Here is a 16564-nt window from a genome sequence, read left to right on the forward strand (position 1 = left end):
AACCAGCACAACCAGCGCAACCAGCGCAACCAAGCAAGGGTGCCAGCTGCCAGCGGACAAGCGTTGTGCCGACTCGGCTCATCCAGCAGGGGAAAGAGCCTGACCAGCCGCAAGAGTGTCAGCGGACCAGCGGCGAGCGTGATCAAGCATCTTAAAGGACAAGCAACGTGCGGTGAAGCCCCTCCAGCAGTGGAAAGAGCCTGTATCTGCCAGCGGACGGGCAGCTAAGTCGACACCCCAAGCAAGAGCGAGAACGAATCAGTTTGCATGACCCTCCCCCACACTCACACCCTCACGACGCATCACCCGGCGTCTGCTTTATGAAGAAACACAACACGCATATCGGGACAAATCAAGATGGGTTGCCATTCCAAGGTGGCGTATTAAATATCAACTGATTGTGAAGAACATTGCTGCCCATTGAGTTACGTGGATACGGTCATTTAGAAGTATTTTAGTCGTTCGTTTTTTTCTTTTTAATTGCATAATCTTACAAACGAATTAATTGATAACTCCTTTTGCCTTCGGAACATGTTTCTTTAGTGCCCTTCGTATGAATATGGTTGCATGGATTTTTAATGACTTTTCCTCTCGCCGTGTATGCTCGCGTACTCTGAGGAATAATCGATTGTACTGTTACCCAGTTAACAAACGACCATTGAGGGTTAAACATATGGATCAATGAGGAGAACAGCTCCTGGAGTACTGTGTTGACAAGTTTAAGCATGGGAATCCCATATTAAAGTGTTAAGGTTTTGTTTAGAAATAAAATTGCTTAACACAGAAGTGTTTGAGTGTTTCTTTCCTGAGTTCATGCATAATAATCTTATTTATAAGAACTGTATCCTGCGTTGAGATTAGAATTTGGAGACCTGACATAAACACACTAATACATGATCAGTAAATGTTAAAGCAAGAATAATTGTATTATGTCGATCGATAATATGAACCTAGACAACGAAGCCGAATTTAATCTGGCATACTTACAGCACACCTGCATAACTTCATACAATTCGTTGTCTTATCCCGATTGATGATACGACCCTCGTCAGCGAGGCAGGGCCTAATTATCAAAATGGCTCGCATTAGCATAAACACATACATTCGCATAATTAATACAAGCATCTCTCTAATCAGCATAATTTATGCGCACAATTACATAAATTTACATAATTTCAGATAATTACGCATTGTTCAAAATTTTATTAACATTTTTTTTATTTTCATTCAAATTTTCAATACCCGGCATATAGAACAAAGTGGGGGCTCGTCCGGGATCTCTCGCAGACAGTTTATGCATGAATTAAGGAATGAATCACTGTTGTGTTAACCAAAGTATTGTGAACTAACATTGTCTTGTGATTGTAAACGGGCGTAAAACAAACAAAACACACTCTGAAGGGAAATACCAGAGTAGCAGAGTATAACAAAGATAGTTAGATTAAAATTATTTGCTCGAGTCGAACTGACTGCATTCTGTGATACAACTGTTTTGATATGCACTATGAAGTGGAATACCAGAGTAGCTCGAGTCGACCTGGCTGCATTCTGTGATACAACTGTTTTGATATGCACTCTGAAGTGAAATACCAGAGATGCTCGGATCAAGAGGAATTTTTGAGTGGATTGCGGGATATTGGGAACTCGTATTAAAACGTACAGGCCGGTCTGCTACAGATCAGACAAATCAGGGAGACACATGGGAGGAGAGCCGTATCGATGACATTGAGACACATCGAGAGAAACTACTTAACGACTTGATAACATGTAATGAAGAAACCCCCTTGCAATTCAAGATAAGGGATGGAGAAATACGGATGCAGCAGGAAACAAGGGAGACTGACAACCCCGAAGCCAGAGAGAGACACACACCACTCAAATACGACCGACACAGCACAGATCGCAGGGATAGCTCACCAGAGAGACACATGCGATGCAAAAACCACCGACACAAAACGATCCTTACAATGATTGCTAAGCCAGAATCCATCTTCTCGGTTGAATTTGTCTCTGTGTTTGTATATGTGGATAGTCTCATGAAGGAAGGATTTGATAAAAAATTTCGGGTCTTAATTGACTGTTCACGCTTGCGGTGGCTTTCAGACCGCATCCATTATTTTCGTCTCCCCCCTCCTCTTTTCCGAACATAGATGGACTCGTCCATCTGAATAACTGCCAAATCGCTCTCCGTGGTGCTAACATTAAAAAAGAACCGCCACTTTTTTCAAATTTTCTTGCTGTGGTTTTCACACCTGATGATGATTGCTTGTGTTGCAGTCGAAACGTCGTGAGAATTTTATTGTTTTATATATATTTTTATTATTTTATTGTTTCCCTTCTACGTGACTTCACCGAAAGAACCAAGAACATGAATCCCTGCAGTCAAGAAAGCTTTAAATCAAAATTTAACTGCCTCTAAGGGAAGGGTTTCCACATAGCTTTGAGATCCTTCAACAAAGTCTGGGATAAGAAGGCTCAGCTCATCGAGTCTCTCGCCTTTCTGAAGAGATGCTGCGACTCTGGGGTAATAACAATCGCATTTACACTGACCTCTGCTGCTGTAACTTATTTTAATGCGAAACGAATTCTTTCCAGAACTAGCTTAGCTCTTATCTCAGAGAAAATCAGACTTATACGAACCGAACTAGATCAGTTAGACAAGACACTCTACAAATTACACTTATCATTGACGGCAACAATGTCCACATCGGATTGGGAACATGTAGACAATATGACTGCCTTTTCAGCTGCCACTATGTCGACCAAATGTAAGGACAACCTGATTTCCAAATTTAACCTCTCCAACAAAAGACCGGACCCACATACCAAAAAGCTAGACGTTAACAAAGTCGTAATTAACCGAAGTAACTGTTCTATTTCCGATGGTCTGAAATCCGTTTTAGCTAAAGGGCTAAACTTTGCAGTCACACCTAAACACATACCAGTTAATGATATCATTGCCCAAGTAGACGTGGCTCTCAAGGGCCTGGGTCACATCGCTGCAGACATAGCAAGATCTGAAATCGCTGCAACCCTCAAAAACGCTAAGATGCCAGCTAGCAACCTCAACAAAGATGAGCGTTTTGAATTATATAAATAAAAAAGAGGGATGACATTGTCATCCTCTCCGCCGACAAGGGCAATGCCACTGTCATCATGGATAAAATAGAATGTAACAACAAAATTCAAGAATTACTCAACGATGGTAGTTATATAAAAATAAAGAGAGATCCCACCAACAGACTCGTCATACAAACCAACAAAATCATTTCTGATTCAACCGCATTAATTGATCAAACCAAACAGTTCTTGTTGAAACCTTCTGCTGCCAGGCCACCAAGATTATATGGCTTACCAAAAATACATAAAGTAGATACACCCCTTCGTCCCATCATCTCTACTATCAACTCCCCCACCTACAAACTGACTCGTTTCCTCTCTGAAATCCTGCGGCCGTTCACTGGAAAAAACACCTCTGCGGTACAAAATTCTACTCACCTGGTATCGACAATCAAGGGTATTTCCCTGTCCCCAGTAGTTTCCTTAGTCCCGAAAGTTCCTGTACCTGACACCTTGGCAATCATTGAAGACTTGGTTCGTCAAGGACTAAACACTGAGGTACCCCCCCTGGTGAGACACTGTTTAACCAATACATACTTCACATGGAATGGAACTTTCTACAAACAAACAGAGGACACCCCAATGGGCTCCCCTCCATCTCCGGTTGTAGCCAACATTTTCATGGAGAAATTTGAGATTGACGCCATCCAGACTGCCACTCTGCGCCCAACTTTATGGAAGAGGTACGTGGATAACACTTTGTCATCTGGCCACATGGCCGGCCTGCTCTAGACCAATTCTTCGACCACATCAAATACCATACACCCAGCCATCAGATTTACCACGGAAGTCGAAAAATATGGCAAGCTACCTTTTTTGGATGTTCTAATAAAAAAAAGAGACCTGATGGTTCAATGAGCCACTCTGTCTACAGGAGGAAAGCTACCCATACGGATGCTTACCTGAAACCGGATTCTCACCACCATCCATCCTAGAATAATTCTCTCATCAAGACTCTGCACCATAGAGCCCAATGCATATCCGACCAGGAACACATAGCCAGTGAACTCAAGCACATACACCAAGCTCTTAAGGCTAATGGTTACTCCGACTACACAATCCGCAAAGCTATCACTCCAACCATGAAGAAGGACCCTCTTGAGGAGCCATTAAAAACCATCACTTTACCCTACATTGCGGGGATCACAAAAAAGATATCCAAAATCTTGAATAAACACAAGATCCAGGTCCGATTCAACATATTACATAAAATCCGTGATCTGGTTCCGTCTGTAAAAGATGTGATTCCGGACATACAGTACCCTGGCGTCTACAAACTAAGTTGCCTCTGTGGTAGTAGTTACATTGGAGAAACCAAACGACATGTCTCGGACCGCATCCGTGAACACAAAGCAGACCTAAAAACACGGTAGGACCAACACCTCGGCCGTGGCAGATCACTGTTATAATTCAGTAGGCTCACATGACATTGACTTCTCCAAGACAGAGGTTCTTTGCAAGCCATCTGGCTACCATGAGAGATTCGTTCGTGAGGCTATCCACATATACAAACACAGAGACAATTTCAACCGAGAAGATGGATTCTGGCTTAGCAATCATTGTAAGGATTTGTTAAACCATTTCGGGTCTTAATTGATTGTTCACGCTTACGGTGGTTTTCAGACCACATCCATTATTTTCGTCTCCCCCTACTTTTTTCCGAACATAGATGGACTCATTTTCTTAGCTCTTTCGGTAAAGTCACGTTTATATATATTTTATTATTTTATTGTTTCCCTTCAACGTGACTTTACCAAAAGAGCTAAGATTATAAATTACTGCAGTCACGAAAGCTTTAAATAAAAATAGATGGACTCGTCCATCTGAATAACTGTTAAATCGCTCTCCATGGTGCTAACGTTAAAAAAAACGCCACTTTTTTCAAATTTACTGCCGTGGTTTTCACACCTGATGATGATTGCTTGTGTTGCAGTCGAAACTTCATGAGAATTTAATTGTTTTATATATTTAATTGTTTTATTGTTTCCCTTCTACGTGACTTTACCGAAAGAACCAATAATATTAACCATAAGACAATTTAGATTAACCATATGTTTTCGAATTGCCAAAATAATGCTACAGAACAATGTAACAACAGTTATCATAGGAACTGTGATTTTAAATGTAACAATAAGCGATATACATAACACGTACGACAGAACCTGCAGCCATAGATGGCAGCACGACACTCCCAGTGTATGGTGTGTGAGTGAGTCTGCAGCAGCGTGAGTGAGTGTATGATGTGCGAGTCAGCGTATGATGAGTGAGTCAGTAGTAGCTTCAGTGAGTGTATGATGTGTGAGTCAGCGCACGATGTGTTAGTCAGCACATGATAAGTGAGTCAGTGTATGATGTGCGAGTGAGCCAGCACACAATGAGTGAACCTGTGTATGATGAGTGAATGGGTCAGTGGTTGTGCGAGTGTATGATGTGTGAGTGAGTCAGTGCATGATGTGTGATTGAGTCAGTGTATGTGTGAGAAAGTCAGTGTCGGCTCCCTCTGCTTGCGCCGTCACCCCCCCCCAACTCCGTCGCCCCCCCCCGGCTCCGTCGGCACACCCCCCGGCTCCGTCGCCTCCCCCCCCGGCTCTGCCGCCCCCCCCCGGCTCCGTCGCCCCCCCCCGGCCCCGTCGGCCCCCCGGCTCCCCCGGCCCTGTCGGCTCCCACGGCCCATCGCCCCCCCCCCTGGCTCCGTCAGCCCCCCCCTGGCTCTGTTGCCCCCCCCCGGCTCCGTCACCCCACCCAGCTCCGTCGGCCCCCCCCCCGGCTCCGCCGCCCCCCCCCCCGGCTCTGTCGGCTCCTCCCGGCTCCCCCGGCTCTGTCGGCTCCCCCGGCTCCGTTGGCCCCCTCGGCTCCATTGGCCCCCCCGGCTCCATCGGCCCCCTCGGCTCCGTCGGCTCCCCCGGCCCCGTCCGCTCCCCCGGGCCCCGTCGGCTCCCCCGGCTCCGTCGGCTCCCTCCGTCGGCTCCCTCGGCCCCCTCACAAACGGCCCCGCCAGCCGCTGCTGGGAGTGCGGCCCGCGAGCGCCCCGGGAGCACGCGCGCCTCAGGCGGCCATCTTGCCTGGTATGTCCAGTTGTATATCGAACCCGGGCGACCTGGGGTTGTTGTAGCACAGTGCTGAAAAAACACTCAATATTGGTGGCCACACAACAAAGACAAAGATCCCCCCCCCCCCTGTGTAGTCTTAACAGATTGGAGGGGCAAGTGCTGTTAGCTGGCAGCACCTATAAAGGCCGGCACGGCCTCTATGAGAGAAGGCTCGTGAAGGACGGTACTGGGCAGTTGGAGGCAGTCGCCCTCACAACAACGGAGGGTAGAGAAGTGACGTTCATAACATTGAGCGGAGCACCGAGCGGCTAAAATACAGGAAATTGGTACAGTAGGGGGCCCAGCTGGTGCATTTGCCTGTCATATCAGTCGGCCCTCCTGTCAACGAACCTTCCACACTCCACGTGGCGTCAAGTGCATCTGGCCTAGCAAAGGCGCCGTGATGACGTCACCGTCACTTGGTGGCGAATAGCGGGTATTGGTATGTGTATACGGTATATGTATATGCATGTATGGGGAGTGGGAGCATAACGATTAGTGCGTTGCCCTACGAACCTGGCAACCCGAGTTCGATTACCAATCACGGCCAACATTGGTGACGATTACCTGAACCGATCCTCGGCCTCCCATACTGTAGGTCGATTGAGCCTCAAATGAGTACCTGGTGCGGTGTGTAGTAAACGTCGTCACTGGGGAGACAATAGCGGCCAGGCGTGGTGTTGTCTACCCACCCCTTTGTGTGCACTGTTGGCCTTCATACGTGCTACTTGCTAACAGAATTTGCCCCAACAGTCAGTTAAGACTATATGGGGGTCTGTGTCTCATGTTTTTTTTAACACGTTCGAGTTTGTAAACGTGTGTGTGTACACATGTATGTGTGTGTATGTCCACGTGTTTGTGTACGTGTGTATTTATGATAGTTGAAAGCAGGAATATCATAATCGCTCACAGCTGAGGTTGGCATCGTCCCCCCTCCCTCTTCCTGATGCAGAGTGGGAATTGGCGGGGTTCAGGACTGTGGCTCATGCAGCTGCAATGGCAGTATTGGGTACGCAGTCCAGACCTCCCCATAGACCCTGGCCGAAGGAGGAGGTGTTCCGGCTGCAGCGCCTCACCTATCACCGTCCTTAAGGGAAAGAACGGTGATCCGATCTCCGACCCCCAGGGACAGGTCTGTAGGTTTGCGCAGCATGTCTGTGAGGTTTTGGGGGAGGGGAAATCTCCCAGCCGAGACAATAGCATGGAGCAAGGTGGGGATGATCCTGCTGGGACCGCGGTGCCTCAAATATTGGAAGTAGCCACCTCCTGTGAGTGGCTGGCTGAGGTGCCATCTGTTGAAGAAGTACGGAACGGGATCCGGAGTCTGAGACCAGGAAAAGCGCCGGGCAGAAATGAGCTCCCAAGCGAACTTCTGAGGGAGGGTTTCATCTGGATGGAGACTGCCCTATATGATATCATAATAATAGTATGGAAGCAGGACGGGTTCAGCAGGATTGGAAGATATCCTGTGACCCCCCTCTTTGAGAAGGGAGACCGCACAGACTAACAACCACAGGGGCATCTCCCTCCTCAACAAACAATACAATAACACAATAGGAGTGCAAAGTATAGGAAAGGTAAACAAATCACTTAAACATATACAAATCTATCTATTTTTTATCTTACGAGGCAAAGTCCACTGAGCTATTAAGTTATTTTTCATAAGCAACCTGGTCACAAATGATAGCTCAACGAAGTGGCTTATCATCACGTGGAAATTTATAGCAGCAGCCAAATACTTCAAACGCGTGACGTCGATTATAAATGTGGAGGTAAGAATCGGAAGACCCAGATACATTTTTCACGCAACCACGGGGAGAGTGAAAGAGACGCAAACTCCTAAAATACAGCAGCAAGTATCGTCAGGCGCTTGTAGGGGCTGCGCATCTACCTCTACAAGCGTCTCTGAACAGAGCACTCACGGTGAACTCGGCACGAGCCACGCGCAGGGAATTCTCTCAACTCTCACAGAATCAGTTTCGTCTCAATTGCGGGTGTCACAGACTCACAGCCCCTCGCCACTTTACTGCCTCCAGCAGTATCACAACCCGTGTGCAGTGACACGATTGCGTGGGTCTCTGTGTAAATCTCTGGTTCCCTGTGCGAGTCTATTGGTATCTGTGAAACTGTAGGTCTTTGTTTTAGTCTTTGTCTGTTGGTCTTTGAGTGTGTTTCTGTAGGTCTCTGCGTGAGTCTGGGTCTCTGTGTGAGTCTATGGGTCCCTGTGTGAGTCTCGGGTCTGCGTGTGTCAGCATTCGGATATGTGCTTATTTAGCTATGGGATGATGAGACCGGAGAAACCAGAGGCAATCCCATGCAGAACAGGGGGAGAACACAGACAAAGATCCCCTGTATAACCAGAACAGATTGTAGGGGCAAGTGGTGTTTGTGAGTAGCACCTATGAAGGCCGGCACGGTACATGAGGGGGTGGGTGGCCAGCCCCAAGTCTGACCGCCTTTTTCTCCCTCGTGGCGATGTTTACGACACACCACATCCGGTACTAATTTTGAGGCTGAGTCGACCGAGGGGAGGCTCAGGATCAGTTGAAGAAAACCGTCACTGGTGTTGGTTGTCGTGAGCAGGAATCGAACTCGGGTCGCAGGGCTCGATGTGCAGCGTGCTAACCGCTGCACCACCGCTCCCCCTAACTGCTGCAACAGAACAGGGGGAGCACACACACGCGCTCAGACAATCCATGCAGAAAGATGCCATAGCCGGGAACCGCTGCGCTGCCGACTCCGTCCGCCGACTCAACCCGTCCACTTGCGCTAACAAATGTCGCCCACGGAAGGCTGAGTGCGTGAGTGGAGGTCACTGCGTGGGACGGTCCCCTGCACATGGCGTGGGCGGCACGCACGCCGAGAGGCCCAGTGACCTGGTCAGATACCGCCTCGCTCACCCAGCCACTCACTCACCCACCCAGCCACTCACTCACCCACCCACACATCCACTCGCTTACCCAACCAGCTACTCACCCACCCATCCAGCTACTCGCTCATCCATCTGCTCGCTTACCCACCGAGCCATTCACCCACCCATCTAGCTACTCGCTCGCCCAGTTTTTCGCTCACCCGCCCAGCCACTCACCCACTCATTCACTCACCCACCCAGCCACACGCTCACCCGTCACTCATCCACCCAGCCACTCGCCCACACAGCCACGCACTCACCCAGCCACTCACTCACCCAGCCACTCGCTCATTCAGTCACCCACCCACCCAGCCAATCACCCACCCAGCCACTCACCCACTCAGCCACCCACCCAGCCACCCAGCCACTCACCAATACAGTCTTGTTTACACTGGGGACGGTGGAGACTCACATTTTAAACTTGTTTTCGTATGACCAGTTTTCGAATATAGCTACGAATAGTTAAATAGTAGTAGTGATTGACAATACCCTTCAATATTTAATAACGCATGTTAAAAAGGGAAATTATAAAATGTTTCATTGTGCGTCTGTGTGTGTCGACTCGTTTTACTCGCCCGATGTAGTTCCATTGAGAATGACGGAAAAACCCAGAAACCAGCTCTGTCCACATTCCATTTCCATCATTTTAACTAACAATCAAAATAACCCCAAACAGCAGCAGCAGCAACAACATCGCATTCAACAACAACATCAACATCTCATTCTCATGCGGCGACCCCCTTCTGCATGGCCGCAGGATTGGAAAATGCAATTTATTCACCCGCGCCCAGCGAACCCCACGAACCGCATTACTCCGTGACCTCCCGTTATTAACCCGTCCAGCACGGCTCTCTCTCCTTCCTCTCCCTGTCTCTCTCCCCCCTCTCTCTCTATTTCTCTCTCCCATCTCTGTCCCTCACTCCCTCTCCATGTCTCTCTCGCTCTTTCTCCCTATCGCTCTCTTCCTGTCTCTCTCTCTCGTGCCGCCTCTCTCTCCCTGTCAGACGCTCTCGCTCGATCTCTCGCTCTTTCTCCTTGTCGCTTTCCCTGTCGGTCCCTATCTCTCTCGCTCAATGTATCTCTTTCTGCAGACTCCGGCAAGCTCCTGAAGCTCTGAGGCTGCAGGAACGTGCCCTTGAAGAGCGCCCCGAACAAAGCGCTCTACACGTGCTGTGTCAAGGCGCTGCATTCCCGGGACCTGGCTGACCTACCGGACATAAAATGGAGAGACCATTTCTCCCCCCTCATTGCGGCCGCCCCCCAGTGGAAACATGTACAAGTCTCCCATAGCCAAACGCTGCGTTGACCTCCAGTGGAGATTGGCACTCTGCACGTTGCCATCGGCCATGTGGCTCAGCCGAATCTCGCCGGGGGTAACAGACTTGTGCATTTCCTGCGGTGCCAGGGAGGATCTGCCCCACCAGTACTTACGCTGCCAGCACCTCAAACCAATGTTCCGCCTTTTGGGGGACATCTTCAGGAAACTGGGGGTGCCCGTCTACAACAGCAGCTCCGTATATGGGGTACCTTACCTGGCATAACAAGCGCCATGGCCTCGCCAACTTCGCCTGTGCTCAGGCGAAGATGGCAGTGTACAGAAAGAGGAAAAAGATGCTGGAAGGTGACACTGACGGCTGCTCTGTGCTTCCAGTGTTCAGGGGCTTGCTCAAGGCGCGGCTCCGGCTGGAGCACGCATACCAAACACATGCTGGTGATGTGCGCGTCTTCTTCGAACGCTGGGGGGCCGAAAAAGCCCTCTGTACCAGCGTGGACGGCACCCTCATCTTAACCTTCTGAAACACTCGCTCATCGCCGTGGCGCACGCAATGACCACCACCACGTGACTTTTATTTCGTGTTGTGCGCGGCGCATTTAGCGCCACAGTGCGTGGCTTTTTGTTTGTTGTTTGCTGGTGACTGTATTTTATATCGGAATCGCCTCCAGTGCTGTTGCTGCTGGCGTCAATAAAAGTTGTTTAAAAGTCAAAGGTTTCTGCCAGTCACTCTTTCTCTCTCTCCATATTGCTCTATGTCGCTCTTTCTCCCTGCAACTCCCTGTCGCTCGCTCTCTCTACCAATCGCTCACTCTTTCTCTTCCCGTCACTCTCCCTCACTCTCTCCTCGTCTCTCTCTCTCTCCATATCGCTCTCTCCTCTGTCGATCTCTCTCCCCTTTTGCCCGAGGCTCGCGTGAGGCCGGGCCACATACGCGATGTTCTTCTCCATTGTTGACATGGCTTAGGACGAGGTCTGCAACTAACCTACCAATGCCCATTTTCCACTGCACCACCCAGCCATGCCAAAGTGCCCCGGGGCACTCAAGAGGCGCCGGCGTTGCTTTTCCACTGCAGAAGCCGAGCCGTGCCAATGACGTCTCTTGCAGTGAGTGAAGGCACGTGTATAGGATGCTTCGCTCAATCCACTGCTGGATGAGTCACCAAAATGACAATACCAAAATATGCAAAAGAGAATACGGCAAATGAATCTAATAGAAATCCGAACAAAAGCAGTTTAGGCTTTCGTGACCAATATAATCCATGGAGATTTTTGGGGCAGATCACGGAAATATAGATGTGTCGTTAAACCCGCCACCAGCCGACATAGCAAATTAGTAAGGTTTGTCACGTAAACAAAACATTCCAATTTGTTACTCTGATAATAGGGCTTTCCCCTTGTTTTTTGGCAACAAAACAGGTGTTAGGATGTTAAAACACCACACTGTAACCTTTTACGAGGAATCATGTCTGCATTAACCACTTTGCTTGTGGACAGAATGAAAACAAAAAACATACTCTGTTTTGTTGCCAGAAAAAAATGGGAAAAACCTATTATCATATTTTGGTACTGGCAAAGGAGGTCCCATTATGTCAATTTGTTACTAGTTCAGCACACCGGCGTATTGGAGAGTAAAGCCAGAAAATGTACAATTAGAGTACGACGTCCAATAATATCAAATAGCATCATCAAGTGGACAGCCGACTCTGACGGACAGCCAACTCTGGCTGTGTTCCTGATGATGCTAGTTGTAATTACTGTTTGGGGTTGACTCTCCAACATTCTGGTGTGCTGAACTAGTAACGAATTGGCATGTTTTGTTTATGTGGCAAACCTTACTAATTGACTGTGTCAGGTGGTGACAGGTTTAACGACAAATCTTGACTTAAAGCTTTCGTGACTGCAGGAATTCATATTCTTGGGTCTTTCGTGAAGACGACCGCTTGTGTTGCGTCGTAGTTTTTTGTAATTTTCTTTGAACCTATCTACGTGACTTTACCGATGTAACCCAAAAAACACTATTATGGAGAGCAAAAGCAACTGCGTACATATTGAGAAATCAAAAACACTGCACAAACACAACGGCCACGTGAATTACAACCACACATAAATTACAGCCAAGTGAAATACAACCACGCAAAACACAGCCAGACAAAATACTAAACACCAGTAAATGGCAAAATTCACCGCTGTTTCCAATTTGGTCCCAACAACGAGCGGCGCCACCCCCCACCTCCACCCCCTGCCGTCTTCTGGGCCTCCTCGCCGGTGTCTCTGTTAATCTCTTCCCAAAATTAAGCTAATGGGCCTCAAATCGAAAAACGCAACCACATCATCACCATAATCAGCAGCAGCATCACAAGCAACATCATCACCATTAGTTCTCTCTGGAACGTTAGACCGATTCGGCACGGTACCACGTAGTGCGTTGCGAGTGTGGGGAGAGAGAGAGAAGTAGCGCAATGGTTAGCGAACAAAGGGTGGCCGGGCCCGTCAGCATCCATAACCTATAGCAACTCCCCTTGTATGTGCGCCATGCCAACCTTCTTAGGTGTTCGGTAACAGCCTACTAAAAACTCTAAACATTTTTTTTATCGTACCAGGTAAGGCCCACTGAGCTATGTAGCTCTTTTTCAGAAGCGACCTGGCCACAAATAATATCTCAACGTAGCTTATCGTGTGAAACTGTATAGGGGCCAAATACTTCAAAGGCATAATTCTAAACGTGGAGGGAAAACCCGGAGGACAGGATAATAATGCACGCTACCACGGAGAGAGAGACACGCAAACTCCAAATATACAGCAGGCGTCAGGGTCGAACCCCCGACCTCTTGTATACCAGGCGAGGGAGTTAACATCTCGCCACCACGACATTCTACCGCAACACTTGCCCCAACAGTTTGTAAAAGGTTCTACGGGGGATCTTTGCCTGTGTTGCGTGCATACGAGCGAGAATGCGTGCAGCTTGTAATGGTGCTATTGAGTTTGCTTAATTGAATCACAACCCATATCTCTGTCTTATTGACACTAATTGCACATCTAGCCGGAAGAAATGCTCGGGATACTGTCTGGGCAGTTCGCCGGCACGGCGCACAAGCGAGGTGGGTGGCTAACACCACGCCGCCTTTGTCTTTCTAGTGGCGATGTTTTACACACAGCAGCAGGTCCTCATTTGAGGCTGAGTCGACCTAGGGGTGACCCACGACCGTTTCAGATAATCAGCACTGGTGTTGGACGTGACCGAGGAATCGAACTTAGGTCACCGGGTTCGCGGCACCGTTCGCCACTATGTGATGGTGACAGCATTACGGCGCTTCTTCCAGGCTAGGTGCGTGAAGTGTGGAGGGCTCACTTCTGGCATGAGGTCGCGGGACAAATCCAGGCGCTATGGGTTGAGTGGCTAATACAGAAGATTGACCGTGGTTTATTTATAATTGCTCTCACGTTTCAGTTTGTGATTCTATTAACGTATGTTCTTTCGCCAGAATATTCTTTAAATGCTAGAGAATATAAGAAAAAACTGCAAAAAGCACATTATCTCGGCATTTTATTATTACATAAAAAGCAGGATGATTGAGAGAAGAGAGTAAACATGAGGACAGCTACTCTGCTCAACCAGAGCTATAAATGTTCTGATACTTGCATTGCCGTTGTACTATTCGCCTTTTGGCGTTGTTCTCTGGTCTAACAATGGTGCAGAGACAAGGCCACGAAGAAGGTTGTTGGTGTAGGCCAATCAGTTTCAAGACAATGAGTACATTTTTATCAGAGCATGTTTGTTTGCATGTTTGCCACAAGTGTGTGTGATGCCCTGTCATAGGTGTGTCTATTTGGTGTTTGAACATCTTAACACACCTTTTGTTTTATTGCCAGAAAGGGTAAACATTTAACTATTTTTTCATGAGGACAGCTGTCTCTGATTTCCCCGCATGTCCTCTCATCCTCGTGCTCCTCTCTTTGCCTCTCGGTGTCATTCTCATAATGCATCTCCTCACGCTTTTATCATCATAATGGTCTATTATACTGCTGGATGAAGATCCCTGATGATGGTGTCGTCGTCATTAACCTGCGTGTGTTCTCTAATCCGCGTGTTCCTCTGTCACTTGATTGAGTGAGTGGATAGGTGGGTGATTGCGTAAGTGGGATGGGTGAGTGAATGAGTGGGTTAACCAGGTTGATTGCATGGGTCAATGGGTGGGTGAGTGAATCTGTGGGTTAGCGGGTGAGTGGGTGAGTGAGTGGGTGAATTTAATTCATGTTAAGAGATAGGGAGGGTGTGTAGAATTATTACTGAGATGTGTTTGGGGAATTAATTTGTTTTTTGATCACGAGTTCAAAATCGAAACTAAACGCTTATCCCTGCCTTCTGCCTTTGATGGCTTGCACACACACCCATCACATACATGGAGCAACCACACGCACACACGCATCACACACACATCACGTTCTCTCTATGTGTGTCTTATTATCTGTGTCCTTTTGCGTCTGTCTCTCTCCCGATCTGTCTCTAACTTTCTCTCTCTGCTGGTCTATCTTGCGTGTGCTTTCTTTCTCCCTCTTGTTTAGTCTCTCTCCATCTCTTGTATATTTTCTGTATCTTTTGTAAATCAAATTAACCTGCGCAGTTCCGAAGATGTTGACACTGTTCAACAAAATTATGCATCTGTGTTGCTTTTGGTGAGCAATGCAGTAAGGTGTTTTTAAAAGTCAAACCTCTCTCTATTGCTCTCTTCCGGTTCCCCAGCGTTCGAAGAAGACGTGCACATCACCGACATGTGTTTGGAATGCGTGCTCCAGCCGGAAGCCGCGCCTTAAGCAGGCACCCGAACACTGGAAGTACAGAGCAGCCGCCAGTGTCACCTTCCAGCATCTTTTTCCTCGTTCTGTACACCGCCCTCTGTACCAGCGTGGACGGCACCCTCATGTTCACCTTCTGAAGCGCTCGCTCGTCACCGTGGCGTGCGCGATGATCACCACCACCTGACTTTTATTTCGTGTTGTGCGCGGTGCATTTAGCGACACAGCGCGTGGATCTTTAGCGTTTATTTGTTTGCTGTGACGGTGTATTTTATATCAGAATCGCCTCCAGTGCTGTTGCTGCTGGCGGCAATAAAAGTTATTTAAAAAGTCAAAAAGTCTATCGCTCTCTTCCTCGCTCTTTATCGCTCTCTCTCGCTGTCTCTCGGGGCCCAAAGTTAATTGAGGGACCTCGAATGTAGCAGATGGCGTCACAAAGCGACCAGCATCACGACCAGCGTCCAGCATAAACACTTCCTCATCGGAGACCCACATCATCATCGTAACACTCCTCCTGGCTCACATTTGCTCCTCGAAGGCACTGGTGGAACCATAAACACAATCACTCGCTCACTAAAATCACTCACCACTTGTGGAACCTTCAACACCACCATCCCTCTTCCCAACTTCCCTACTCACTCACACTCACACGTCATCAACCGCTCATTGTCACTCATCATCGTTTACTTCAGGCATCATCATTTTCAAGTACAGTAAAACCCCGATTTATGCACTACCGGTGTACCTACTCTCGCTAGAACGTGCTCCTTATTGATCCCCAGTTACGTTTTATACACGTGGTGCCTCGCCATAACGTACATGACAACATTTATGAACTTTACCGGGGAGCCTAACGTTTTTAACGTTGCACAGCGACATTCAGACGCCAGATGGCGCCCAAGCGTTAACGTCTCCTGACTATATTCTTGGTTAAATTTCGATTTAAAGCTTTCGTGACTGCAAGGATTCATCTTCTTTGGTTCTTTCGGTAAAGTCACGTAGAATGAGAATAAAATAATAAATTGATAAAATAAAATAACACAATAATATTCTCACAACGTTTCGGCCACGCTCAGAACGCTCAGATCGCGATCTTTAAGCTGTGTGAGAAGAAACAAAGCGCCTTAGAGTCACGGCATCTCTTCAGAAAGGTGAGAGACTCGATTAGTTGAGCCTTCTTATCCCGAAGTCTGTTGAACGATCTTAAGGTTTTGTGGAATCCCTCCCCGTAGAGGCGGTTAAATTTCGATTTAAAGCTTTCGTGACTGCAAGGATTCATCTTCTTTGGTTCTTTCGGTAAAGTCACGTAGAATGAGAATAAAATAATAAATTGATAAAATAAAATAACACAATAATATTCTCACAACGTTTCGG

This window comes from Petromyzon marinus, chromosome 65 (genome assembly GCF_048934315.1).
Source record: "Petromyzon marinus isolate PM22_M1 ecotype Great Lakes invasive population chromosome 65, UKy_Petmar_22M1.pri1.0, whole genome shotgun sequence".
Taxonomy (NCBI): domain Eukaryota; kingdom Metazoa; phylum Chordata; class Hyperoartia; order Petromyzontiformes; family Petromyzontidae; genus Petromyzon; species Petromyzon marinus.